Genomic DNA, 27991 nt, shown 5'->3' with positions numbered 1-27991 from the left:
GAGCGTGCAACTTGTTTATTGAAGAAGGCGGGAAGGGAATTTTGAAGGATGTTTCTGCTGCTCAAGTTACGTACAAGGTTCAGTTGACCTACTGCTTTTTGTATTTACGTTTTGATTATGCAAACTAACTTTAGCCGTACCAAAAAGGAAAAAAAAAAAAACATGTTTCGATGTGCTTTTCCCACATAATGTTGTTCACAGTTCACAGTTCACAGTTTCACACCATGTTTTACTGCATTGGTTACGGAACGGTGTCTCCCATCTGTCTTGTGTTGGAATTTTTTGTGTATTTCTAAATACTAGTGTGTGTAAAGTGGAAGAGATGAACAAATAGTATTTTCTCCACTTTAGTGTATAATAGATAGTCCCACATTGGTTATCCACCACATCGGGTCGGGTTCAGGCTTGGTTTCGGCTTACTGTTGTGGGTAGTGGTTTGACCAATTGCCTAAACTTAAACTTGTTTTGCTTTTTTTTAGCAACAAGTTTGGTTTAGGAGACCTGCTATAGCCGCCAGAGAGTTATATTGTTGCTGTAGCCGCCAGAGATAGTTATATTGTTGTTTTAGATTAACCATTGAATCCTGTGAGAAATAAGCCACTGCTGCCTTTCTGCACCATTGGAAAGGGCGAAATATTACCTTAAAGACAGCCTAATCCGCGCCTTGGTTATTACCTGTTAATTATGTCATTGTCTATTGTTCTTTCTTTTCTACTCTAGTTGCTGTGTTGATACAACTATTCTAACACCTTGTGTTGGGGTTCATTTATAATATGATATTTCTTTTTTGTTTGGAAGGGCAGAAATGTACTCCCAGAGGTAATTGTAAGTTTCATCTATATGCAACGGGTAGGCGATAATGGAGATTACTTTTGGCAGGATAATACTGATTTCGGTGATCATGGAATCGAAATAGAACCTTTCAATCTGGAACAAGAGAGGGAGGAAGGCTATTTTGATGATGATGGAAAGTTTGTTGAATATGTCAGGGAGAATGAAATCAAGGTATATGCAATCATTTTATTTGTCTATAACCTTTCAGTGAATGTGATTATTTATATTCTTTCTTGACTTCTTGTATTTAATGCAGGACGCATGGTTGGATAGTGTTGTAGTTGATTCAAGACATGCTGGGAAAAAAATTGTTGCACCTAATACTGAAGACCCCTGATCTTTCATCAGACGACATTGGAAAGATGACAAGACGTATCGCTGATCTGCTTGAGCCTGAGGAAACGGTAAAGCACCTCTAGTTCTGCCTTTGATTACGATTTAGAGAAAAATGTAATGTGTTTTGGTTGCTAATCTGATATGTGATCACTGAATCTATGAGATTTTTACTAGCTATCTGTTTATGTCCGTTGTGAACTTTTGCAATTGTACCGTCTGGGAGCTTGTTTTTGTCCATTGTTAATTATCACTGTGGTACTAACTGGGAGCTACAACATTCACTTATATAATGGGAAATATATTGGGAGAGTGGGAGCTGCTTTAACGCCTTTGCTAAAAACTAAAGAGGGTATTAAGACTGGAGGACCATCTGGTTTGAAATTAATTTAATCGGGAGCTACAACATGCACTTACAAAGAAACATGATAAAATGGAAAAAAGTGCATTTGTCTTCATATAATTAAGCGTTATTCAATTGTAGTTATCTACCAAAGCAATGAGGAAATAATGGCATATTGCATTGCGAGGCTGAGAACTAAATCAATCCAGGAATAGTATCTCGTAAAATCCCCAAACCCTTATATCTGGAATACGAAGTCTGAATTTCTATTAAGGAAGGCAAAGAATGGAGGAATACCAGTCAAAAGGGTAAAAGAGAGGATTAGGGTTTCCTTGTTTAGTATCATGATGATATGCAATATAAAATTTCTAAGGTATTTTCTCCTATTCTGCCTTCATCAGATCCACAGCCAGCCATTCCAGCCTTAAGCATAAAGCTTGTGGTGTTTATTGTTAGAGTCCTAATGGATTTGTGACTATCTTGTCGCACATTTCTCTTCATATATTGTGTAGGATAAGTTCTTCTTTATTCGAATAAATTGTTAAGTATTTTATTTACAGAGATATGATTTTTCATGTTTAGATTCCACCATGTTCTATTTTAGTTGAATTCTTTGATGTACACTTCTTTATGTATACATATTTCCATTCAATGTCTCTCTTGGACTACTTTAATTTCACAGTTATAAGCTAAAATGACTATGTTTGTCTAGATTTTAATACTGGATAGTGATTTATTACATGTTCTTGCAGGTCCTACAAGCTTTGAGAAGGTTGAAAGGGACATCAACTGACAGGAAGGAGAAAATGCCTAAAGACATAAAACATATGTTTGACCAGCTTACAGAAGATTCAATGAAGCTGATGGAGAATGGCGATTACAGTTAAGTTCGGTAACTGATAGTAGGTTGTAGCGTATAGTACTGCCTAGCTCATTTTAGAGAAATCTGTTGACCTCCCATGTTCTTTTGAAATATGTGGCTTTATATACTAATGTGTCTAGAACAAGGATCAAAGTATTCAGAAATTGAAATCGGCCTATGCATAATTTGTTAAATTAAAAAATTGGTAAATATACCATTATCGACGTTTCTACGAATTTGTGATGATTATCAGATAATAACAAAATGAATATATATAATGATTTTTTTTTGACATGTGAATAGGAATTATAAATCACTGTCGTGCTACATATTTCCAATCTCGTATTGAAGTACATATTTCTTGCCTCTAACTCAGGTTGCATTGAAAATGGGCATCCAACTTACAACCAATTGGTATAAGTGGAGAGGCCCTAGGATTTATATATTACATTGCGAGACTTCAGACACCTGATATGGGATTATAATCTCAACATGCTCCCTCAGGCGTGGTGTAATCTTAAGCCTAATGTTTTGACCCCCACCTACGTGGCAAACGTTCATTAGTAGGGGTCTCTATTTTATTCATTTAATCGACAGGGCTAAAGCCCAATTTGCAATATCATGGATCAAAGTACAGGCCCATTAACTCATGTGTCTAAAGGCTGAACCTTAGCCACATGACTTGTCACTAATGTACATTGATTTATGTCCAGATTCATTTCTTATCAAAGAGATAATTATCAGTTGAAAGTTATAGTCTATCACAATTACTCAAGCTACAAGATTACTTGAGCTACAATGACTCTCTACTCTACCTATATAAATACCAAACTATTTTTCATTCAGAACTACGTTCTTGAGACTTGATCCCATTGATAATTTGGGTACGTAGGCAACCGCAAGGTACAGTCTCATCATTCCCCCAATCACCATCATTTTTCTAATTACTTTTCTACGTTCTTCGTCTTTTCATCAACACTTGGTGTTTTGATCATATTTGGTCGAAACATAATTGGCGCCGTCTATGGTTCTTATGCAAAACCGACGATCACGTTCTACAAAAGTTATGATGAATACTCGACGAGCCTAAGTTCTCGACGCACTTACTAACGATCATCGCGAATGTGCGGTTCCAGGTCAACCTGGCGGTATCGAACTACTCCCTCCTATTCCTTTTCAACATCCGATTGCATACGACCCGCCACCGTTCCCGCAATCGCCCGGATTATTCAAAGACGGGTTATTGCCTCGACAATTCTTCATCATCCGTTCTGGAGATAATGTTCGTCATATGTCTCGAGGCATTCTTGTATTGAAAATATTACACTGGCCTTGTTTTATGTTGTCAGACATTTTAAGCTTATTTCAAAGAAGGAATAGTCGAAGTTTATACTTGTCGAATATCTATCGCAAGAAGTTTTTTTTAGCGAACGCCTACTCGAGTCGCCAGAATGGAAAAGTTACCTTAGCGTTTACAACATTGTCTCTGACACTGATACAATTAAACAGAGACAAACTTTGGTTTTGCTAATGAATTATTTTCTTTTTGATGATATTCCTATGTCGAAAACATTACTTGATGAGGAAAACGTCAATCTCTAATTGTCATTACCTCCCTGGGGCGATGACTTGAAATATTTATCGGATATATCAGCTACTTGCTAGATTTACACCAATAGTTCGCATAATAAGTCTGCCTCCGGTCTTGTTTGTGTCATCTTGAAGTGAATGAAGACATAATTGAGAGGTCTCTACATTGGGGATTTGACGTCAAATAATATGGCCGAAGTCCAAACCTATTTGTCGTTATCATGCACAACTCTTCACCGGGGCTTAACTAAGTTCGATTAATTATTCTAAGCTAGTCGTTAGCCAATTTGAATGATAATATGCGGCTCGCAATGATAGAATGGACGTTTATTTAGATTTCGTTCAACGAATTGCATGAAGTTTTACATCTATCATTACTATACAATATCCGCGTTATGATGTAAGGCATCCTGATTCTATCGCATACTTATCCGTGGAAAATCAAAGTCGTCACTGTAACGACAACACTGGATTAACCACTTATGTTGTCAGATGATTCCAACGAGCTTGGCACTGATAATGTCTCGGTATCTACCGACGACGATCATCACCGTGACGATGCTCGAATTTTCGGGGTGAAGTCTCTCAAGCTCACATAGCAATGACCCAATGGTATTGGTGGCCATACATGCCAAATGTTAAAGCGTTTGTCGAGAAGTGTGTGCCTTGTCAAACCACGGGATATATGATATGGGTCAACTTCCCCGCGACGGCCGTCATCCAATCCATAAACCTTGGTCATTTGTGAAATGGGGCCTTGACATTGTTGGTTTATTTCCGACAGCCCCTGACAATGTTCGTTTCTGGCTCGTCGCAACAAATTATTTTACTAAATGAGCGAACAAAATTAACAAGTTGAACGAAAAACCTAAGTTCTAATGTTATAATTTTGTTTCCATCACAACGTTATTATCGCTTCGACAAAATCTGACGAAATTACCACGTTTAATTTCGTCAGTTTAAGTTGAACGCTTTTACGCTCGCTTAGTTGTTATTATCGCTACAACAAAATCTGACGAAATTACCACGTTTAATTTCGTCAGTCTAAGATGAACGCTGTTACGCTCGCTTAGTCATTACTATCACTACAACAAAATATATGCGAAATTACCACGTTTAATTTAGGTCAATCTAAGTTGGCTTTTATGCTTTCGCTTTAGTCGTTACTATCGCTCGACAAAATCGTGAAATTACCACGTTTAATTTCCGTCGGTCTAAGATGAACGCTTTTACGCCGCTTTAGTTGTTACTATCACTCCGATAAAATCGACAAAATTACCACGTTTAATTTCTTGATCTAAGTTAAACGCTTTTACGCCGCAATTAGTTTACTATCATTACAACAAAATCGGCGAAATTACCACGTTTAATTTTACGTCGATCCTAAGTTGAACGGCTTTTCGCTTTCGGCTTAGTCGTTACTATCACTTCTGACAAAAAATATGACCAAAATTACCACGTTTAATTTCGGCAAATCTAAGATGAAACATTTGTTATGTTAAACTTGAGTCGTATTATCGTTCACGACAAAATCGACAAAACTTACCACATTTAATTTTGTCGGTCCTAAATTGAACGATTTTATCAGCTTAGTCGGTTACTCGCGTTACCCGTTTCGTTTAGTTTAAATGGGTTAGCGTCGAGACATTTTTCACTCAATCTAATTTTGCAAGCTTAAAGTTAGTATTGGGGCGTTTCATTCTATTTAAATTAATCACCTATATAAATCAACAACATTGTCGTTTTACACAAGTATGTTATCGGACATCGCAACTATATTCAATTGTCAAAACATACTTTATTTTTTATTTTCATCAAAAAGTTTTAGCTCTATGGTATTACATTCACACAATTACCTAATCAATTGTTTTACTGTCAATTGTCTTCACGGTTGTTCGATTAAATCTTCATTTTCTTCTTCGAATCTACATTAAGCTTGGCAAGCTTTTGGTTAACTATTTTCTGCGGTCATTCTTTTTCTAAGGAATTATGCTGATCTTTCTACGAAAAAATTTCCGAGCGAAAATTTTCGTCAGCGTCATTATTTTTTCTAAGGCATTCTGCCGATCTTTCTACGAGAGATTTACCAAGTGAAATTTTTTGACAACTTCATTATTTTTTCTAAGGCATTAAGCCGAACTTTCTCGAGCTAAACTTTTCGGCTTCGTTACAACCGTCGTTTCTCTGTGCGGCAAAAATTCACTTTACGTTAACTTTGTAAGCGAAAACTTTATTCAGCTTATTTATTTATTTCTCTACGGCATTGTGATCTTTCCGTTCGAAATTTTTCGTCAATATCTATTGCTCGTAATTCCGCCGTTTCAACCTGCGAACAAAATACAAATCTTTTCGTTAGTCTTTCAGACTTAACCAAAATTTGAAGCTAAATGGAAAAAAATACTAATATACCTGTTTCATGCTGTCGAAAGTCTTTGATACCGTTTTATCATATTCTCCGAACTTTTCTCTGTCTTCTTCAGCAGCCCAAATTCAATTTTGATCAATACCCAACAATGCAAACAATCAATATCCATCACAGATTACCACCGCCCACCACACCAAGTACACCCTTCCTGTCAACAATTCCTCCGAACGCCATATGTCTAATTCAACATCAGAGACGCTTGTGGGGCACAAGCATCCTTTTACCTTGGGTAAGCGAAAGTAAGTTTGGTCTTTGGGATTTTTCTCAATCTCTCTAATGGAACCTCAGTCCTCCTTTGGTTCTCTGTTGTGACGTCAATTGAATATATGTAACGATCCTGGAAAAAAAAATTAAAAAAATCCTTAACTTCGTAAACCCCTGTTTAAAAATATCTCAAGTTCAAGTTCCCTTTCCATTATATGAAATATGGTCAGGTCAACTCTACCTTCTTAACCAAACAAGGCAACTATGACATGGAGAGCCCTGTTGTTTTCTGTCTCCATTGAATTCCAATGATTGTGCGATAATTCAAGCTCCCATAGTAACTCGAACTCTAGCCTCTCTCCCCCTTACTACTATTTCTCTCTGCGTTTCTGTGTTGTCGAGAGCTCTGTATTATGGAGAGCCCCTTGTTTATATTTGGGTCTTCTTTCCTTGAGTATTCGGTTTTGATTTGAATGGAAAGTTCTTATTCGGTTAGCTCGCGCAAGATTCGGAATTCGATCGAGATTAGAAACCCCCAAAGATATATTGCTCCGTCTCTTACTAGTAGGAATCGGGTATTGTTTTTTTACCCAAAGGGATTGGGATTAGAAGGGATTCGTTACTCAGAATTGGATTTGCTCTTCGTGAGCATTTCGGTGTTTAGGCGTCGAATCGGAAAGAAGCGAAGTTGGTTTTTCTCTCGTTAAGTGAGAAATGGAGATGGAGAAGGAAACTATTGTTTTGATCCAATGATCCGGTTCTAGTATAACTTGAGGAGTGGTAGATCATAGCAAAACTTAAGCCTTCATCTTGGGTGCTGATCACTTAAGCCCAAAAGCCCATTGCCCTTTTTAAGTCCTTTTGTGTCTTCTTTTCTTTAGTTGGCCCAACATCACAACTAACAAGGCCCATCCAAATAAACCAAGCCATATCCAAATGCAAATAGTGAATTCACCAACCCTAGGCACCTCTACAAAATTACCAAAAACTAATTATGTCCACTTCTCACTCCAACTCTTGTTAATGTTTCAGTACAATTCTTTGGTCCTATTTTACTCCACCTACTCTTGTATATTTTTCAAATCCCAATTATTTCGTACACAATAATTCACGCATTTTTTTTGACAATCAATTTTTCTATCGTTTACGTTCACACGACACTTTTGTATACATTAATTTGACATTATTTCGTTTCCGATAATTCACGAATTTTTTCCGATTGTCCATTTTCCTATCGTTTACGTTCACACGACACTTTGTTATATATTCCACTTACTCTTTTCTTATTTCAAGTTTTCCTTGATTTTTCTTCTCTTCTTTGCCATGTGAACTTTGTTCGCATGACAAAGAGGGGGCGGTGTTTCGACCTCCACCTACGTGGCAAACGTTCATTAGTAGGGGTCTCTATTTTATTTATTTAATCGACAGGGCTAAAGCCCAATTTGCAATATCATGGATCAAAGTACAGGCCCATTAACTCATGTGTCTAAAGGCTGAACCTTAGCCACATGGCTTGCCACTAATGTACATTGATTTATGTCCAGATTCATTTCTTATCAAAGAGATAATTATCAGTTGAAAGTTATAGTCTATCACAATTACTCAAGCTACAAGATTACTTGAGCTACAAGGACTCTCTACTCTACCTATATAAATACCAAACTATTTTTCATTCAGAACTACGTTCTTAAGACTTGATCCCATTGATAATTTGGGTACGTAGACAACTGCAAGGTACAGTCTCATCATTCCCCCGATCACCATCATTTTTCTAATTACTTTTCTACGTTCTTCGTCTTTTCATCAACACTTGGTGTTTTGATCATATTTGGTCGAAACACCTAACACGTGGACAATTTTTTAAACGGGTGACGTGGAGTAACATCTGCCTTTTGGGCCGGAGAAACTAAAAGTAAATTCTTGAATATTTGGTTATGCTGTGTACTTTTTTTATATGAACTTCTACCATGAAAAATGAGAGGTCTTCGTACGTGAAGCAGGTATGTATAATGTTTGTTCTCTTTTCCAACTTTCCATTCATTCCCCATGATTCTTTTCCTATAGTTATCAAAGGAATATATGAACATTGCTACAATACTAAAGTTCTATTAAAATGTATTGAAATATAAATGTAAATAATGTTTATGCATTTGGAATTTTGAGATAGAAATGAAGTATATGGAACCTCTGGGTTGTTACAGACAATAAGATTATCAACATGTAATTTTTGGGGCTACCTTGTAAAGTAGCATGTTACAATCTAGCTAGTGCTTGTTGTACATGCATAAAATAATCACAGTTTTTATAGGTCATTTTCTAAATTAATAGAGCCTTAGTGAATTTATTTTCTTAGTTCTTATATATTCCGTGAGCGTAGCGAATTCTTGAGGTCGCTTTTCTAAAGTCACCCAAAAAACAACTTGCTTCGTGTCACCCTCTCCTGTGTCTAACCGTACCCCCAAATAACACTTCTTTTTTTGTCGGCCGTACCCCCCTTTTTCATCTTCCTCTATCTTCGCCTCCAATCTCTCCTCTATCTTTGCCTCCAATCTCTCCTCCATCAATCTCTCCTCTATCTTCCCCAAATAACACTTTTTTAACCAACCATCCAGTGAAAGTGAGAGGCGAACTTCAGGAAAAGACAAACCTACAAAAGTATCATCTTGATTTTAACATAGTTCGCAACCCATGCCATCGCTGCTGCGGGCAGTTCTGTTTGCACTTGGCTCTGCTCTCACTCATCCACTCGACACTCTCAAAACTCTTGTCCAGTTATTAGCTATATCCTCTTATCAATCCTTCTCTGTGTCTTTATATATTTGTCTAAGTTTCACGTAGTGTTTCAATCATATGTCCAAAGTAGAAAAGAATGTCTTATTAAAGTTAATCTGTTAACATAGGTGGGGCGGTTCCCAACAAAAACTGGATGCTACTAAACTTCCGGGACAGAGTCCGATCATTATCAAGGAACTCGGGTGACTTGCCCAAGCAATTTAATCTAGATTCAAATGGAGTTTCATGAGTAGATAACTTTTTTGAAGCTTTCGGCTTCATTTTTATTTTTGTATTTTTAGCTTTATGCCTCAAAGATAACAATGACTAGAGGGTAATCGTTTGATGGAAAAACCACGCTAGTTAGCTATGAGCCTATGATTATAAAGGAATAACCGACTATTATGATGTGCTTGATCATGAGGCACATTAGATCGCGGCTTGACGGTGGCTAGGAAATTAGATTGTGCAATAAATTTAAAGAATTGGAATTTGGAAAAGGTTGGTATGATTCTGCAAATATGGGGAAAAAAAAACTTAGGTAGCCATGCCCTTTAAATTTTGTTCTTTGGTGGTGTTGTCATTTGTGTTAAGACAAGGGTCTTAGGAAAACAATTTATTGGATTTTAAGCTGCAACAACATCCTAAGTATAAACCGTTGGATAGTTTAGTGATTTTGTGTTCTAAAATTTTCACTCATTATTATTTTTGTAGGATTATATAGTGGTTTTATGTCGTCCAACATTTGGAAGGATTTCTAGTGTCGGAGCTCGTTTTGGAATCTTTGAACTTTTAACGACTTTCTACAAAGGTAAGTCTTTGTTTTGACATATCCGGGAGCTTTACTTTCGGTTTCTTTTTCTTTTCGTTCTTTGATTTCTTTTTAAGGTTAAAGTTATTTACGTACTTTATTTTGTGAAAATCATTTGAAGTTCATCTATGATTTATGCCCATCTAATTTTCGACCCAAGTAGCATGTACTTGTAACATTAACACTTCGAGCACCATCCTTTTTAAAATCACATTCTCTTTTATATAAGCTATCACGTTTTATGTTCTACTCAAGCAGGCTTCTCTTGGGATTCATCTTTGTTATGTTCTCATTCTCCTTAGAATATGCTATCGAGATGTTTATAAACTCAGAGTGGTATCCCATCCTAGGATCCAACTAGACATTTGTCATCCATAATCTTTCAAATCTTCTACCTTAAAGAGTGAAGACTAACCTTTGTACTTCAACGAAAATCAAGAGTAAAAGAACAATATGGATGTTAAGCTTCATGATTGATCATGGAAGGTTCAATATGGGAAATCTGAAAAGAGAATATCAGAGGGTTCATTGATCAATAGCAACCGTGTCATTAGGATTTACGGGTACACTCATAGCACTTCTTGAAGTTAAAAATATGGTCTTTGGGACTTACTTATTTGATTATGGTAGCTTGACACAAAATGAGAATTACAAGAAATGACATTCATAATCTTATAAGACATCTACCCTCATAATTGTTGGGTATTGCACTTCTTTTAAGACTGGAGCCGAGGCTAATAGAACTCTTTTCCACCTTTTTTAATCATATGCTTAGTTTTTTACTTAAAGTAGCTTATTAGTTCAAAGAAACATCTTTTGCTTGATCAATATTGTTTTTTTTGGGATTTTCTCGCTTATCTCATCTCTCTCGCTTAGTTCCGTTAAAGGTAAAATTGAGTTTTATAGCGGGAAGCTACTTATTTAATAATTGAATTTTCATATTCTGGTCTGGTCCCTTTAAAAACACAAGTTGCATATACATACGCTCTGCTTGTTGACTTTGATTATTATCCGGTTGAAATTTTAACTAAATAACGAGTGATTCAGTGACTTGGTAGGTTGTTTCCACCACCAAATTCCCAACATTTGCAAATTAAAATTAAGATAGAACTTTTCACTTTTAAATTGTCGGTAAATAGTTAAGGAACTCTGTTAGGTAGATATTTTGGTGGCGGAACCACTTACACACACCACTTGACTCACCTCCTGTTCTAGTTCAAATCTACCTTAGATACTACTGGAAATTTGCAGAGTAAACAAGCACAGTCTGACTATTGTATGTCTGATGTCTCTACTAAGTTACGAAATGGTTCAAGATTGTTCTGCACTTAAAAATCATGCAAATGCTTGTCATGTCTAAATTGAAAGATAACGCAGAGTAGCTTTTTGTTTTTTGTTTTTTTGCTCGGTAAAGTGCAGCCAAGTGTGGCAAAACACAATTCAGTAATATTTATCAAAGGAGTTATGACAAATATCCAATATAATACTATAGTGGATGAAAAACGATCTGAATTTTAAAGGTATTACCCAAGCACATTCTTGAGACATAGTCGAACAAAGCTTTAAGCAAACTTAACTAAAGAGGAAGGACTCTTTCTCGGTTCGATCCTATGTTCCATGAGTTCACCTGATTTTGTTAGCGAATGCAAGCTTACAACCGGGCACCGGCACACATGCTAATCGAAAAAGACAAAGTTGACACAAACCCAGCGAGAGATAGGGAAGAAATTTACCTTATCAGCCCCGCCCTCCGTTTCCTACACGGTAAACAAAAGCGGATTAAACATACAAAAGTGACAATTTAAACAAGAATATAAGACATAAGCAGTTATTTTTTTTTTGGTGCATAATTTTTCAATTCAATGGTAAATCACATTGCACAAAATCAGTATCTAGCCTCACGGTACTCCCAAATCCCGACTACATTTAAGATCCGATATTTATGTGATAGGATACCTCAAACACAAGAAACTGAAATGTGAGATGACCCTCCAAAGACACCACTCATAGTTGAAAACCACGATCCCTAAGACAATCACATATAAAAACTTCGTTACAAACATAAAGAAATCTCATTCATTTTAACATGTGATCAAGCACAATATGATCTCATCAAGCCGCTAGTTGTAAGAAATCCCACAAGCTCGGTAATGATAATATGATATAACAACATAATCATATTTGTATGATGAGCATGAAAACAAATCGAAGCGAAGAAATCAAATAAAATAGATCCATTTAAAATTGACAAATTCCTTTCAAGTTTGAGCAAGTCTTAAAGCATATACAAAGATGTGACATCACCCCCAAGCTCTAATTATTGTGGTACATAGATCCCTCAAGTAGCTCAATTTTAGATGAACCATCATCCTCAATGACAATGACATCCGAATCTATATGTATAATGTCCAAGACCGCTAAAAAAGAAAGATATCGAAAGAAGTCACAAAACCAAATTAAACGTAACGTAACGATTTTTTTTTCCTCAAAATGCTTTCATGCACAAGCTACCAAGAAACACGATAGTTCGCAAAGCACAGTTCTAGATATATATGTTCTATTAGCTTCTTCTTTGGGTTATTGATGAATGTTGTTGCTAATTAGCTTCTCAATCAAATTTATTTGAACATCACATTTATTATGTGTACTTCCTCTGCCTATTTTCCAAGTGTATTTATTTATATATATCATTCATGCATGTTCTACCATGTCATGTCCCAATAACCCAATAGAAGGGATGTAAGTAGACTTACGGCTAGTGGGTTACACCATTACTGTTGGTGTCGAAAGCCCCAACCACATCACCAACTAGAGATCCATTAGCATTTACACTTACGGGGAGGTTTGAAGATGTGGAACCAAGCCTTACTAGATGCATTCAGTATAATCTACATAGACAAATAAATTTTTCTCGTATTCTAGTTGAACTATTTTATTTCTATAGGAGGGAGTGGAGAACTTGATAATGAATACCAAAGTGCCTAATAAAAGCCTATTGGAAATCATTAACAATGATTGGAATAGTGCTGATTGGATCAATTGGAGGCAAAATAGTGGTATGGGAAACACACTAACTTTAGCTAAACTCGAAATCAATTGGGCTTTCATAGAAGCACTTGTTAGATGTTGGGAGCCAAATGACATGGTTTTCAAATTTGGCCCTCATCAACTTTGTCCTACACTAGAAGAATGCTCTCATCTTCTTGGCATGTCTCTTGAAGGAAGCCCTGCTTTTCCCCACCTAAAAGATAGCTATATAAAGGAACTTGTCGATTTCTTGCGTATCTCCAAAAAAAAACTCTTGAAAAAGACACAAATGGTCAAGTGAAAACTTGCTCTCTTGATTTTCTTATCGCTAGACACTTGAATGTTGGTGATCCAAACGATAAAAAAAATTCATTAGGGCGTGCAAATTCAATAGACTTAGCAATTGTGGGACATGTTCTTCTTCCGAATAACACAAACAAAATTGATGCCTCTTTATGCAAAATTATTCAAGAAGTTAGAGCTAGGGCGTTACTATCATCGCATACCAATGATATTAGCGGAAACTTCTTATAGGTTTGACCAATTGTGTCATAAATAGACATACCAAGCTTTTAGGATGCATTCCACTTCTTCAAGTTTGGGCATATGAGCACTTATCAAATTCCTTGGTGAAAATGAAAATGTTGGAGATAGCAGATATAATCTTGTCAAAACAAGCATTAGCAAGCGTCCTTGTACAATTCCTAAGGATGCTAACGCATGGTACACCAGCTTAAATTCTTTGAAGACGGAGGACATCAAGTGGAAATGTGATTGGCTCTTGTGTCATAGAGATATTTATCTACATATTCCAGGTCGACAAAGTATTGTACTTGTTGGTCTTCATGGTTCCACTCCGTATGTGCCACTTCGAGTACTATGCCAGTTTGGTTGTGATCCATTCAATCCTACCACCGCTAATCTTGAAAATGACCGTGTTGATTTTACTTCTTACTCCATGAAAAAAGAAATTATATATGTCAAGATATGGGACCAGAGTCGTCAATCTGTTTTTTCGTTTCTTCAAAACAATACCTCTACCATAAGTGAAGTAAATCACCTTGCTCCAAAGCGTAGCAGAGAATTTGATGGAGATCAAGAAAACCCAAATAACAAGATGTCCACTTGTAATAATGCAAGAAGAGAGGGATTTAATCTCTGTCATGATCAATATACATCAACCTCCACCAATGCATGTAAGTCCAATATTTTAAATTATATTGTTTTATTTATTTGGCAATGTATTTTAACTTTAAATTAATGAACAAATTTATCCAAAATGAATAACAATAAATTAGATACAACTTTACTCTATCATTTTCAAACAATTCCAAGAAAAATAACAAGATTTATTACCCTTAACTCACTGTGCAATATTTGACGTATTCGGTGTTACCCTTTACTCTTGCCAAATATGATTAGTTGTATGCTTCTGTCCTAGAACAACACATTTATTAATTGTACTTCCTTTGCGCTATTTTCCATGTGTATTTATTTATATATATCATTCATGCATATTCTACCATGTCATGTCCCAATAACCCAATAGAAGGGATTCAAGTAGGCTTACGGCTAGTGGGTTACACCACTGGTGTCGGTGTCGAAAGCCCCAACCACATCACCAACTAAAGATCCATTAGCGTTTACACTTTTGGGGAGGTTTGAAGATGTGGAACCAAGCCTTATTAGATTAATAACCCAATTATCTATATGTTTAAATCATGATTGAGAATTTTTGTTTGTTTATGTCAACTGCATGTAAGTTCAATTTTAAATTTGAAAGTGTATTTATGCTTTAATTTTGTTAGAAATATTATCCAAAAGGAATAACAAGAAATAAGATACAACTTTACATTTGCATTTTCAAACAATTCAACATATAAAAGCAACCAAATCGTTATGTAGATTTACTTTATTGAATATTTATATTCCCATGTAGCTAACCATTTTCTTCTGTTTTTACAGCTGCACTTTTTTTGTTCTAGGTATTTCTGTTCTTGTGGAAAATATTGAAAAAAAAAAAGTTGGTATGTTTTCATTCAGATTTGTGGTATTCGTATTCCTACAACTAATATTTTCTTGGCCTCTAACTACCCGTTTTCATTACAATATATTTCCAAAGCTAACCACTATTTGTTTTGTCCTTGCAGGCCCAATTTTTTTGGTTTTGTTTTCGTTCCGAGTATTTATGTTTCTTGGAGATATTTTTGTCAAACAAATTGGTATGTATTCATTCACATTTGCTTTACTCCTTGTTTTAATTTGTTTTCACCTTGAAACTACGATTTACATGGTAATGCAATTGGTGGAGACGGTCTCATATAAGTCGTGCAATCCTCGTTAATATTCATGCATTTCTCTTGCTCTTAATATTCTGAATATCTCCTAATACATTAGTTACTTTGGGTGCATTTAATAGGTGAGTATTGAGTAATACTGGCCCAAATTTCATTATTTCATTTATATATAACAAAATTAGTGGTCATATTTATGTTTCATATATATTACAAGTTTTTCACATTTATGACAACCACGGTTGAAATAATAAGTTTGAAGTAGTTGGACTTTTTAGTTTTTATCCGTTTATTAAACTTTTCTTGGCTTAACTTCCTGTTAGATAAAAGAAACAACTTTCCTAAGCAAAACTTTCAACTATTTAATGCTCGGTTTGCCCACCATGTAGGAATTTCAATTGACCACGACATAAGAAGACTTCCCTCTCGTCCACTACTTTTCCACTCTCGGTGTTTTAATGCACAATGGATGCAGCTTTGGAAGGTTTTCCAAAGAGCACTACACCAAATTGATAGGTTCTTTGGTAGATTTTATAGTCGTCGGAATCGACATACTAACCTACCAACTACTACTCGGCCGCGTCTTCATAATCGCCGGCCCCGTAACTCTTTCGCCCAAATTTCAGCATACATCAGGAGATTAGTCTACCTACCAGAAATTGGATATCCAACTACTCGAAGGCGTACAATTATTTCCAGACGTACTTCTTCTCGGATTATGACGGCGATGGCATCTCAACCTGAGTGTTCAATGCATATTCATAGGAGACCTGATCACCCAGAATCCTCTATTAGTAATCACATGGTTAGAAATTATGTAGAAATATCTTCAGCAAGGGAGAGGGTCAATGATCTAGATGAAAATTGCCCGCTCATTGATTGGGTTCGTACGGTTGGAATTCCTGCACCAAATTCTATGGTAAAGGAGACTATATCTAATTTAACAGAAAATGTACCCCGTATTCAAATGGTTGCCAATCTACCATATCCAACAGAAACTTCAAGAGGTTATGACAGGGTTGGAAGTCAAGTAGATAAATATTTGCAACTAGATAGTGTATCTAATTTTGATTTAGCAGACAATTGCCCGCTCATTCATTGGCTACGAAATCTAAAGGTTGCATGCCCAGTTGATAATAATAACATTTCCCACAAAATGCAACGGGTGGAGTAGAAAAGGGCAAAAAATACTACAAAAAAGAAGAGAGCCCGTGCAAAATGCACAAGTGAAGCGGCATGCATCGACGCTTGATCAATTAATAGTGCTAGAAGAAAAGCCGCGCGATTTGCCAAACCTCCGAGCAAAGAGAAGCTCATCGTCACCTAGACAATTGCTTTCATAGAGGTTTGGCTGGTGGATTGCAAATGGATGCGATCTGACATTCCCTCATAAGGCAAAGTGTAGAGCATGGTAGGTCTACAAATACTGCAAAAAGAAGAGAACTCGTGCAAAAACGGACAAGTTCACAACATGCATCAACCGCGGTCGAATTAATAGTGCTATAAGAAAAGATGCACGCGATTGGTGAAACCTCCAAGCACCGAGATGCTAATCGTTAAGCCTAGACATCGCTTTCGTAAAGGTTTGGCTCTGGATTGCACATGGATGGAGTACAAAATTCCGACAATCTAAGTAGAAGATTAGCATTTGTAAGGCAAAACCCTGTTGAAAGGGTTGTTCAAAACTCCCTTAATGCGTTTCGTAGCAGAGTTGTTGGGCAAAGACTTGCACATCAAACAATTGCCCGTCAAAGAGTTATTTCACAGAACGTTCTTCATCAAAGACTTCCTGGTGTTCAACTTATGGTGTGTGAAGACAATATCCGTGAAAACACTGATCTGCCACCTACTACAGACGACTACATACCACTCTCCAACGCACAAGTATTTAGAAAATCCTGCAATGATATTTCATGGGTCAGTTGTCCTCTATGCAAAAGAAAATTTCCCGATCTAAAGATTTCTGCAGGTAATTGCTCTTCTTTGTATATTTTCTTGGAATATATTTGTACTAAGTGAGAACCTCGCTTATAACAAGAATTGATGCAGGTATTTGTACCTCTTGCAAGTTGGAAAAATGGGACAACACTAACGCTGGCATGTTCAGTGTTAACAATTCAATGGATCCGGGCATTGTACCTCTAGAACTGTCTCGTTTGTCCAATCTAGAAAGAATTCTCATTGCCAGGGTGCATCCCATGATGTCTGTGTATCGTGTTAGGGGTCAACAATACAAAATACGATGGTAATGTGATAAATTTCTCCCAAGATGTCAATCTGATTGCCACTGTTCTTCCATTCAAGCCCGCTGATTTATCTGCAATTCTTGTCGTTAATAGAGAGGGACCACATGCAAGCAAGGAATTCCGTGTTCGCGAGAATTTGTACGCCGCGGACCTTGGTTTGGTTGAAAACTTATAATCGGTACTATAATGATATAATTATTGATGATGGAACTATCGAAGGACTACCTCTAGATGGACAACCCGATGACCTACCACATATGTCCCGACACGTGGAAGATATCGACAACGAAGTTTCTGCCATACCTAGGGAAGCCGATGGCGATGACGGGCCACGACTTGTATAACCAGGGATTTGCACATTGATGAGTTTCATCTTTGTTGGAACTATTTCTATTAGCGCAACAACCCAATCAACAAGCACGCGTCTCGGAAGGCATTTATGGTACCAAATGTAGATCAAACTAATGTCCATATGCCTTTAACAACTCACATCATTGATGAGTTTTCAACCCTAGGATATATTGTTATGGCATTTCCAACTTTGTTTCCTTACGGTGATGCTAATCTACGACAAGCTTCGCCCGGTGAAAGTCAATCCATTCTTTGTACTTCCGGTTTTTGATGAAATATCATGATGACCGATTTGCTAGAGATACGAGATTCCGCTACTTTGCTTGGAACTCTCTTTCAAGGTGGCAGGAACTTTCTTTAGGTGATGTTTTTGTGAGGAAGAATCCAGGGGATGCTGAGTTGTCAATTGAGGAAATTCGAAATATGATTTAGATCCGTGACAAACAATTAGCTAATCGTGTCTCTTACTTTGCTAACAACATTAAGTGGTACCCGTGTTATTGGTATACAAGATTGAAAGAGCTGACTGCCATGGTTAAACAGTTAGGTGCACCAACCATCTTCTTCACACTCAGCGCTGCTGACATGCAATGGCCAGAACTGTTTCGTATTTTAGATCCTTCTAATGATCTTGAAAGGATGTCTCTTTTAGATAAAAGAAGGGGACGTGCAAAGTTAATTAATGATAACCCAAATGTTGTCGCTTGGTTCTTTCAGGCAAGAGTGGAATTCTTCTTTCGGGATTACTTACGATATGAGTTCTCTGTGGTTGATCATTGGTACCGGTTTGAGTGGCAAAATCGTGGTAGTGGTCATGTTCATAGATTTCTTTGGCTAGCAGATGCTCCAGATGTTACTAAGATTGCTACAAGTGCTATCGATAGATCTAATGTTATTGATTATTTTGATAGACTTGTTTGCACTGTTAACCCAGACCCAAGCATGTCTATAAATCTCCAAGAACATCCTTATGCAAGCATTTTGCCACTCGATTTACAACTTGATACAAACGAAGATGACTATGTTTCGTTGGTCAATTGGGTCATGCGACACTCTATATATGGGAGTCATTGTTTGCGCTTACACAAAGCAACCAAACAAATGGTATGTCGCTTTAGATACCCATTTGATGTAATTGGTCAGTCGAAGATGGTAGAAGAGCCTCCCAACAGTAACATGTATTGTTTCCTCGGCCGCCGAAATGATGAACTAGTCTGTTCCCACAATCGTAAGATTTTGCAGACCTGGCGTGCAAACATTGATTGGTCGCCCGATCCTTTTCGGTCTAATCTGTTGTCAATTACATTGCTAAATACGCCGCTAAATCTGAACCAGCTTCTAAAAGTTTCAGAGATACTCTTCAAGATATTGTTGAAGATTTTCATCGGCCCTGTCAAAATGCAAGATCTGCTTTCAAGCGCCTACTTATGAAAAGTGTCTCTGAAAGAGATATTTCTGCCCAGGAAGTATGTCACTTGCTAATGGGGTACCCATTGACCCGATCATCCAGAAAGTTTGTACTCTTAAATGTTAGCGAAAAGAGCATGCTAGCATCAATTATGCGGTCGAGCGATGGCCGACGAGGATGAAATTGTTGGAACAGATCCAACCTTTGTAGGAAGATATCTGCAATGACCTTTTGTTATGAAAATATTTCCCTCCCCGAATATGGCAAAAGACATTATTTCAAAGCGGCATGTTTGGCACACTTCTCGAGTTAGACGCGGTTAATGCGTTTGGTTCCGAGCTAGGCGGTGACATCCTACCAAACACTGAAAATGGGAATCATTTTGTCGTCAACAAGTCTTAATTCATCATCATTATCGAACTCTGAAGAAGCTCGGGGAGAATTTCCTTTGTGGTCCGAAAAGATACTATGACTTGGGTTTGAAATCACTCATGGGATTATTCTTCCGAAACCGATAGATGAAAGAGCTTGAAGATGGTATTAAGGTAGAGCTTGGTACTCAAGACTTACTTCGGGATGGATGGATGATGGCGGCAATGGGGCCCTTGTTTGTCCCCTCGGGAAACTGTGGAATTAGGAAGAAGAGACTTGACATTTCACACAATTGGTTTTGAAGGTTTACATCAATATCCAATATAGAAATTGATAGAAAATTTGTCCATGCTCTTAAGTGGTAGCAATGAACTAAATCATGAACCTCAAGCGGTTGTACGGATCATGATTTATCTAATGAACAAAGACGGCTCATGATATGGTAGTTAGAGCCCTACAAGGGGAGCATGTATTCGGTTAATTGTTTGTGGGGAGCAGAGTACGCGGCAAGTCCACACTCATAAATGCAATTATGTATTCGATTCTTCGCAATTTTCAAAACAAACAAAGCGGTCGCGTGTCATGGCTCCTACTTTGGAGTTGCCGCTTTTAATATTGGAGGTGCAACCATCCATCATGAACTATCTTTCACGTGGAAACGAAGGTGTGAAACAAACTTCCAAAAGATTGAAGGTGATCAATGTCGGCGTATGCAAGAAGACTTTAAAGACACCAAACTTATCATTATCGATGAAAGATGGTTGGAAGAAGTATGCTTTGCGGATATTGACCGGCGTTGTCGAGATATTTTCGCAAAGAACGAGCCATTTGGTGATGTATCTATTATCTCGTTGGTGATATGCGTCAATTACCTCCTGTACGTGGCAGTGCATTATATGTCCAAGGTGGGTCTATTCAAAACAACATGGTGGAATTGTGTATTCTAGTTTCGATAAATGTGTTCGGTTATCACATATATTTCGACAAGCGGGGGATGACCAAGCATCATTTTCGAGAAACACCGCTCGGACTAAGTAATGGAACTTCAACCGCCGTGATTGGCAATTATTTCTAACTTCGGGATATTTCCTCACTCAATATGGATGAGGTTAACACCTTCAAAGATGCTTTCGTCTTTTCCTACCAAACGGCACACGCACATGATTATAATCTCACCCGACTTATTGAGCTTAGTAAACCCGGTTGCTCGAATTGTATCACTAAATAATTGTGAGACCGCTACCAAGGCTTCGTCGGATGATGCAAAAGGCTTGGAGAAAGTTCGTGTCTATCATCACTTGGTGCCGCGTGTTATGCTTCGTTCAAACATTGCCACCACAAATGGGCTGGTTAATGGTGCAATGGGCACTGTTGTAGATATTGTTTACGGAAATGGCTGCAAATCACCAAAAGATATACCTCTTGCTGTTATGGTTGACTTCGACCACTATCGTGGTGCTAGGTTCCGTCCAGATTCTAATACAATACATATTACTCCACAGACATCAAATTGGAAGTCAGGTAATGCTTCATGCCAGCGCATTCAGGTTCCCCTAGTACTATGTTGGGCGATAACAATTCACAAGAGTCAAGGCCTTACTCTTGATCAGGCTTTGGTAGATATTGGTGAAAGGGAAAGCCTCGGTTTGACTTTTGTTGCTTTGTCTCGCACAAGAAAGTTGTGTGATCTGGCATTTTGCCCTATGTTCTCTTTGGAAAGACTTCAAAAGATTGGAAAATGTGTTGGTCTTAGAGGCCGATTGCAAGAGGAGAATCGTTTGTTGCACTTGTCTGCTTCAACCATTTGATGTTCTAAGAAAATCTTATAGTTGAAATGTTATTTTCTTGTTTTTATCTCGGTATGTAGTATTCATCTTTCTACCTTTATTTCTATTTATATTGTTTGCAAATTCACTTCATCAAGATATTATATATTTCTCATAAATGAATATCTACTGTCGTTATCATGCTTAATTTTGTTATTTGGATTTATGCAGGTTCTTCCACAAGTAATGTATAGGAGGACATTTTTTTATGGTTGCTGCATATGGATTTTGTCACTTCAACTACTGCCTTTTATATTATAGTTGTTTGGACTTTTGCTAGCCCCCCTTTTTGTGTCTTTTGAGTTGAGTTGAGCAGTTTGTAAACTCAATAACTGTGCAACTTGTTATATGTATAGTAGTTTAGAACCTTTGGGATGTTGTTATTTTGGTTCTTCTGGTAATATGACAGGTTTAATGATTTTTAGACATGACAGGTTTTTTATGATTTAATATTGAAAATACAAAGGAGGTTATGTCGAAATTTTCATTGAAGAGTTTGTTTTCCTTAAGTTGTAATGTCAAACTTAGTTAGTGTCGGCATCGTTTCGGCCTCTTTGATGCTCAATTTTGTATGACATTTATATTTGTAGTTCAATGTTGAGTGTTTTAATTGTCTTTGATGTATTATTGGATCTTCAGAAGTTGTTGATCATGGATTTCTTTGACAGAGCTTTATCAATCAATAAAATTGTCTCAGTATTGTGTTTGGTTTTTGGCCTTGATATTGATTATGATCTATAAACATTCATGCGTATGTGCACTTTGAAGTAAACCTTTGATTGAACTTTCTTCTTCAATTTTTAGAAATGGTTGTACTTGCAATATGTTTTTTTTCCTTTGCAACTATGTACTAGCTAGAGGTGCTTGATATGTCTTGGTGGGCATAGACTGCAGACCCTATTGCTTAGCTGAAATAGTGCATTGGTCATTCTATGGTTTTAAAACTTGTTATTTCATAACAAAGATCTTGATTGTAACATTTTATTACCATTTTCCTCGGAAGTCGTAGGAAACTATATTAATCTTGCACAAGTAAAAATGAAGTCACACACAACCCACAGTCTTTGTTTCACATATTAACTTGTTTGGGAAATAAACAATTTTTTTATCTTGGGATTAAAATGTCAAGAAATTGTTAGTGAGGCTGACGTGGGAATGTATATAAGAATACAACTCCTCTTATTAGTGCGAGATAGATAGAAATCGAGGGACAAGTCGTAGAAATAAATAAATAAATATAATTTTTGTTATATATATAAAAAAAGAGAGTCAAATAAATAATATACTACGCTCACACCCCACTGCAATGCAGTATACTAGTAGTGGTACAATTGTTGTTTAAAACGTGAAGTTAAGATTCTCTAAATTCATACAAAGTTAACATATGCGGAGAGATACTCATCTTTTGAGAAATTGGTGTGGGTAGACACGTGAGGCCAAAAAACCTCAAAGTATGTAAAATGTATGAGTATTAATCCGTGGCCGGGCTTTTGATTTTTTGGAGAAGGGGGTTATCTTGGACAAAACCATTTGGTTGGTTTAAATGCAATCTGTCATCATCTCTTTTTTCTTTTTTCTTTTTTGTCTCTCACTCTCCCTTTTTCCTCCATCTCCTTCTCCATCTCCACAAAAATCTCCATCTTCCTCCCACTCCGCCACCCCACTGCTTAGCAGTATACTAGTCAAGTGAGCGGAGCGAACGATCTTGGCCGACAGGGATATTTGGACAAAAAACCATTTGGTTGGTTTCTGTCTGTCCTCCTTCCTCTCGCTCTCCTTCTCCCTCTCCACGCCCTCCAATCTCTCCCTCTCCCTCTCCCTCTCCGCTCACGCCCCCACTGCCACCATAGCTCTACAGTTGTTTCACACTTCTCACTCGCCACTCTCAACTCGGCTCTCTCCCAGTGAAGACGATGATGAGCACCACCACCATAAATCCACTCAACTCGAAACTGAAACTCTTTCACCAATTCCAACCACTTTCCCTCAACAACAAGATTATCTCCCTATTAACAAACAAAAAGCCTACTTATTCTTCTTCTTCATCGTTAAACGCTCACCAACATCTGTTCTCTAATTTCCAACCTCGCTCTCTCCTCACCAATGCTACCAGTGACGGCACCACGCCCCAATAATCTACTTCTCCTTCTTCAGTAAGTTTCATTCCAAATATATTACATAATTCATTTTCAATCCCTTGTTTGTTAACTTTGATTGTTATTGTTTTAGAGGTGGTTATTTATAAGTGAAGCATTTTTAATTTGGCATTCCTGAAACTACATTGATTCTCTGATCCTTGGAACTTTACAATTTCAGTTTCTGAAAATATAAAACAAATCTACAGATGAAAGGAAAAGTTTGTAAATAAGCATTTTTCTAAATATATAAAGTTATATGTTCTCCAGGAGGAAAAATAAAAGAAAATACATTACTTGGACCATTGTATATATTTAAGTCTTTTGAATTCCTAGAAGTGCTATAGATGATTTAGTACTTCAAAATTGAGGAACTCTAATCATCATGAACACTATTGCAGGCCAAAATTTTGAAAGTTAATGTCGAAGGATCCAAAGTACTAAGGAAAGTAGCAAAAATTGTCTTGTTGGAACTTGCTAAAGACGAATTCTACAGAATTCTTGTCATGGAGGAGGGCCTGGTTTTAGTTCCCTTGATTGGGGCAGATGCATATAAGTCCTTGAGGCCAGTTTCACACTCGTGGCCTTCTTTTCCTGATGGCACCGAGTTAGAGCGAGGTTCATCAACTCTGTCTAGATGCAGGTGCTTCTGAGTTGCTCCTTGGGCTAAATATCCAAGACAAGAACTTTGACTTTGAGGAAGCCAAGATAAAGGCAATAGTTGGACGTACACAGCAGCACTTTCTTGCGTATTGGCAATAGAAATGGAAGAAGGGAGAAAGCCCCAACCTGAGTCAGCAATGTACTCTGTTGCCGTGGGTTGATGGTGTTGCTCGCTTAGTTTTGATTCTTGAACTTGAAGATATTTCAGCCATTTCAAGAGCTTCACTTTCTATTTCTGATGCATGTATCAATGAACATATCGCGGATGTCATTCATGGCAGCTGGAGCTGTCAAACATCTAGTCCGCCTTCTGAACCATACCGAAGAAAATGTTAAATTGGCTACATATCATGCTCTTGAGAGGCTTTCTATCAGGTTGGCATCTTTATTCTGTTTATTCGGTTTATGCCTCTAACAACTCTAAGTTTAGTTTTTCTTATCTTTGTAGAACACTTCTAGGATAGAATGTTGCTCATTGTTTCATTGACCTTTCCAATCTTCTTATAGGTCTTCTTCTGTCTCTTGATGCAGCAACGATGTTTGAAGCAGAAGGTGCGGTGTATCATCTAGTTAATACTTTGAAGGGCAAAGAAATTCCAGAGAATCTGTTGGAAAAGGTGTTTTCTGGTATTTTTATTATTTATAAACGCATTGTGTTTACACATTCCTATTTTCTTTAGCAATACCGACAAAAATCTTTCTGGAAACGCCAGACTGTGAATATACTTGCTCGGATTCTAGACCCTGGTAAAGAAATGAAATTGAAGGTTAGTTGCATATCTTCCACCCATAATTGTAAATCCAGACTCTAAATTTATATTTGAGGTTCTAAAATTTGGTTTTATGGAAGTCAAAATTTTAAACTAGTAGAGTCTATTTTACTAAAACATTGGGCTTATGAAATTTACTGAGTTTTTAAAAACGTTAAAAAAAAAGTAAAAGTGTGTACACATTTGATAATTTAGTTAAGCATGAAACACAAATGTACAACTCTCGTTGACCAATATATTACCAATTGCTATTACAAAATTTTGAATCAATGGTATAAATGTATACTGGGAGTTTTAATGTTATGGCGGCTTCATTCAACAGACCAAATCATTTACATGTTCAAACTAACAACTACAATTGACTGTTGACTTACGTTTAATATCAGTTTCTTCCAGTTTTATGATGGACCAGTAAATGGGTTGGCTAAGCTTTTGTATGGAACAGGAAGCGCCAGTCGCGGCTAAAGCATTAGGTGAAAACCCAGATGATGTAGAAGGATCAAAGGCAACTGCTAGGTTTGTTACTTTTAGCTAATTCTGCATTTGGTTGAATAATCTGCTATCATATGAAGTTAATTTAGTTGTGAAAAGAAAAGAAAGAGAGATAGTCTCCTGATCCTCTGATGTTTTGGAACGAATCAAACTTGCATGAGGCAGTGCTATAGTCGGCAGAAACACATTATATCTCCTAGTGCATTGTATTTTTCCTTTGTTGTTCCTTGAGATCTGTTGTTTCCCAATATTATCCACTTTATGAGTGGAAAAGAAGATGCATGTTAATGAATATGAAGTTCCATAATGCATTAGCTAGTTTATTAAACTGATTCCTACACAATCGATCAGTCAAACGTTAGTTGGATCACTAATAAATTTCAACAAAGCTGTATTCTACCTAATTTGATTGGCTGCTCCTTAACTAAAGCCTGTTGGTTTTGCTTATTTGATTAATATGTCATTTTGATGTGTTCTGCAAGTTGAATTTTAAACAATATATCGAGTCCATATGTGTGCTGCATGCCTTTTCAGGGATTATGTATTGGATTCTGGTGTGATATCTCGCTTCATTGAGATTATGAAGACATCTCCAAATTTGCAAAGAAAAGCTGCTTCAATCCTTGAGTACATAGCAACCATTGAGCCTTGTATGGATGAACTTATTGCAGCGGATATCGAATCCGGATTGGTTGCTGCTTTCCATCCCAGATGTAGTAATGGTAAGGGCCTGACTACTTTTCTATAGAAACATAAATAGTTACGCACATTTATGTTAACCTTTATCTTTCCCTTGAATGTGTTTGAAACTTTCCTGATTAGTTATAGGTTGAAAATGAAAATGGTATGAACCAAACTAATTTGTGGAAAAAAAGAGAGGAGATACTGGAGAAAAGCTGAAATTGAAGAAAGAATGCCTTGAAAAAGGGATGTGTGTAAATCGCAAATGCATCATTCTTGATCAAACTTTTGTTGACTTATGCCTCCAAAAGGAAGCATTTTATTTTACATTTCTTGAATATCTCCTGAGGGACTCATTGTATTTGGTCTTTCAAAATGCACCAATTGTCTTACTTATTTGCAGCCTGATTCTATTGTGGATCAGTGGATGTAAGTACTCATTTAATGGTTAGTAAATTCTTTGCAGACTTGGAGAATGGTAGAGAGAGACAGCACCAAGAGCTAAGTTCCTTAGAAGCTGGCCCGACAATATCTGCAGCTTCCCGGGTTGTTGACAAAGCTCCTAGATTCTGAACAGTTTCGTGTCTCTATAAATTCCAGTAATCTGACACAAAATCTGCACAAAGTACTAATGTCAGATATCCGCTTCGCAATAAGGACTGGGTTGCTGCATGCCTCATTAAGCTCGAGTCTTCATTTGGTTCCCAAGATCCCGAGAACCTTATTAACAAGGAAGTAACTCTTTTTGAGACAATACCGAGATTGATTGACCAGATTAGGGCCTCTTTCTCTCCGGAAGCACAAGAGTCTGCTGTCGTAGAACTTAACACTTTAATCTCTACAGGAATCGTAGATTTCACTAGAGCAGTTGCTGATCAAGGAGGAATACTCCCACTGGTGGAGGTGATTGAGGAGGGTAGTAAGAGAGCAGTTGAAGCGGGCTTAGCCATTCTGTTTAACCTTAGCATGGACGCTGAGAATCATGCGGCCATAATTGCCGCTGGAGCTATTCCTTCTCTGCGAAGGATTGTTCTCTCACAAGGACCACAGTGGATGCGTGCTCTTCGTTTGCTAAGATCTTTGCCAACACAATGACGTTTGCAAGGTATCAAATTTGGCAGCATTCTATGCTTGTGGTCGAGCTTTTCTCATTTGTATCCTTTACTGCTTTGTTTGGATCACCATTTATAGTTTACCGAGCAGAAGTTCAGGCTTCATCTCTGTATTTTCTCAACTAAGCTAATCCGAATGGTGATTACTGATTAATATAGGAAGTTGGAGTCTTCAGCACTAAACTGTTAATTTCATTTTTATGGTAGTACGTCATTCTTCCTCTCATCATCTCTTAAACAATGATCCTTTGGCAAAAGCATGTCTCTCTTGAAAAGTAAAAACAAGTGCAGAAATCCAAATCAATATTATGTTTATTGATAAAATTTGACGTAGATATCTGGCCAATTGATGTAAGTATATTTTGTGCCTGGCTTCATATTAGCATTTCAAAATACGGACCAATATTTACTGGATTCTTGAGAAATTATTCGTAAAAACT

The 27991-nt window shown here is 37.1% G+C and overlaps 1 long non-coding RNA gene and 1 pseudogene across 3 annotated transcripts; both read left to right on the top strand.

Moving 5' to 3' along the window:
• Window positions 1-11: 11 nt before the first annotated feature.
• On the top strand, window positions 12-22405 carry LOC147474509 (uncharacterized). 2 transcript variants are annotated; one of them, XR_015208045.1, is made up of 7 exons: window positions 724-1005; window positions 1091-1238; window positions 2263-2392; window positions 10078-10174; window positions 15167-15228; window positions 15352-15423; window positions 21870-22405. It is a non-coding gene; the product is annotated as an uncharacterized LOC147474509 (long non-coding RNA). The 2 variants fall into 2 exon arrangements; XR_015208046.1 differs by lacking the exons at window positions 15167-15228; window positions 15352-15423; window positions 21870-22405 and adding an exon at window positions 12-77 and having other exon boundaries at window positions 880-1005; window positions 10078-10189.
• On the top strand, window positions 21033-27775 carry LOC147474508 (uncharacterized; annotated as a pseudogene). Its single transcript, XR_015209658.1, has 6 exons — window positions 21033-21614; window positions 21870-21881; window positions 24235-24871; window positions 25696-25782; window positions 26293-26480; window positions 26906-27775. The product of XR_015209658.1 is annotated as an uncharacterized LOC147474508 (transcript).
• The last annotated feature ends 216 nt before the right edge of the window (window positions 27776-27991 follow it).

Source organism: Coptis chinensis, chromosome 9, assembly GCF_015680905.1.
Source record: "Coptis chinensis isolate HL-2020 chromosome 9, ASM1568090v1, whole genome shotgun sequence".
NCBI classification, from domain to species: domain Eukaryota; kingdom Viridiplantae; phylum Streptophyta; class Magnoliopsida; order Ranunculales; family Ranunculaceae; genus Coptis; species Coptis chinensis.
Note: the sequence above shows the minus strand (reverse complement) of the source record. Positions and strands in the feature narration are given on the sequence as shown.